Here is a 1,988-nt window from a genome sequence, read left to right as displayed (position 1 = left end):
TATATATGTATACATACACACACACACACATACACAATTATAGAGTAAGCGTGTTTTAAACATTTGAAGTTTTTAAAAGAAGCCATTTTCGGTTTCGTTTCGGTTTTCGGCCAAGTGCATCCTAAATTTTCGGTTTCGGTTTCGGCCCAGAATTTTCATTTCGGTGCATCACTAATAACAATAATAATAAAAAACATTCTGTCTCCTAACAGTAATCAACTTTCTATCTAGTTATCCTTGAACCTGAACAACCTGGAGTACCCTTATGGGAATGACTAAGCATTTAACAGCGTGAGCTAGACTACCTGTCTACACTAAACATTTCTAATACATAAAGTGTCTAACCAATGTCTATCTGACTAAAAATACCTAACAATTCCCCTTTTGACATGACCAAAATTGTGTCAACCTAAATCAATGTCCCATTTTCCCCAGATGAAGCTACCTGGCGTTTCGAGAGGTGAGAGGCCCCCTCCAAAACCACTCCCTCAAGGGCCCCATTTTCTGATACAGGTTCGTAGCGCTGCAGCTTTGTTTTCAGGTCTTTGTTTTCCTGTGCCAGACGTGCACACTTCTGCCTCAGGTCACTCACCTCCTGCTGCAGAGCATCAGTGTCTGAGTACTTTAGGGAAAAATGAACTAAAAACACAAAAAGGGTTATAGCGTGTAAGCGGGTTTTTTTTATAGCAGTGACATCTATATGTATGCCGTATGTGTAAGCTGATTCAACGCAACTAAGAGCGTTTGAGCAGACAGAATTGTGGAAATGCATAAACATCATGTGTAACAAGCTTTCATTGGTTAATCATAACATTAGGGGGTAACTAATACACAGAAGAAAACAAAGATTCCCCTTCATCCTATCGCAATCATAAACCCCACACAACAATGAGGATTTAAGTTACCATTATCAATTACCATTAACACTAACCAAACTTAATTATCAAAAATTGATTACCAAAAATCAATTAACAAACTATGAGTTCACACCACCTACATGTACGCAAGGATATATCAGTATGTATTAAAGCTACACACCACTTAATCAACAGACACACACACATTGATTTGCTTCATGTTTTGACTACTGCTATGGCCAGCTGCAAAGCTGGCACCAGAGACGTCTCGGTTGACGTTTCTGGGTAGTATGGGGCTAGCCCAACCGAGGGGATATAATGTATAGGCCTGATTTGGTTCGGGGTCTTTCATCTTCCATCTGCTGCGTGCAGTTTGGACATATGTTGGCTGTTGTATGTTTAAAATAAAATAATTATAAAACAATACATGAGGCAAAGCAAATGTCATCACAAAAATGAATAATAAATTGCCAAAAGTATTGGTAAATCAATCTGCAATGTAACTGGCAATACCAGAGTGTTCAGCCATCTTTTCTGACAAGACTTTTAAGCCAGCCAGAGATCTAGCAATTGAGCCATCAGGATCAGTATTCATTGGAATAAATGTGCAACATTGTTGTCCAATCATAGTACAAACCCTTTTTCGGCCAAAACAAAATCCAGAGCCAAACGGTTCTGATATGACATGATAGAAGTAGCTGCTAATTGTTCCTGAAAGCCAAAAGCCAAATCTCTAGTGTAATTAGTGAGACGCTGAACATTGAAATGAACATAGTTTATGCGATCTACATTTTTTGTTTACGATCACCCACCAGAAAAGAGCAGACTCAAAGCCTGCTGCCACTTGGTCAACTAACTTATATTCGTTTGGGACACCGCGGGGAATGCTAATCACATCAATGTACGTGGGCGATAACCTACCTGGATCAAATAAGGCATCCCGCTTTAACCGGTGTCCCTTAAAACGATGACCAGAGCCTGACACAATGTCAGAGACTGCAGCTTCAACTATAGTAACTGGAACTATAAGTGAAATCATAGTGCAGGTACCAGACCAATCAGGAGGAAGAGTATTAAGTAATTTATTACCACCACAGTACCAGAACACATCAGACCTGGCATAGGTCAGAC

At 39.7% G+C, this 1,988-nt stretch overlaps 1 protein-coding gene across 5 annotated transcripts in view; it reads left to right on the top strand.

Moving 5' to 3' along the window:
- Positions 1-1,988, top strand: part of cemip (cell migration inducing hyaluronidase 1) — a 403,506-nt gene that overhangs the window by 23,330 nt on the left and 378,188 nt on the right. For 3 of the 5 annotated variants that reach the window (XM_020618887.1, XM_020618884.1, XM_020618885.1), the window contains exon 2: positions 436-513. The exons of the other annotated variants lie outside the window; for them this stretch is intronic. The gene's annotated coding sequence lies outside the window, so the exon portion shown is untranslated. The remainder of the gene's footprint in view (positions 1-435; positions 514-1,988) is intronic. 5 annotated transcript variants of the gene reach the window in all.

Source organism: Monopterus albus, unplaced genomic scaffold (assembly GCF_001952655.1).
Source record: "Monopterus albus unplaced genomic scaffold, M_albus_1.0 scaffold210.1, whole genome shotgun sequence".
In the NCBI taxonomy this organism is placed as follows: domain Eukaryota; kingdom Metazoa; phylum Chordata; class Actinopteri; order Synbranchiformes; family Synbranchidae; genus Monopterus; species Monopterus albus.
The sequence above is the reverse complement of the archived record's forward strand: the minus strand, read 5'-3'. Positions and strand labels throughout refer to the sequence as shown.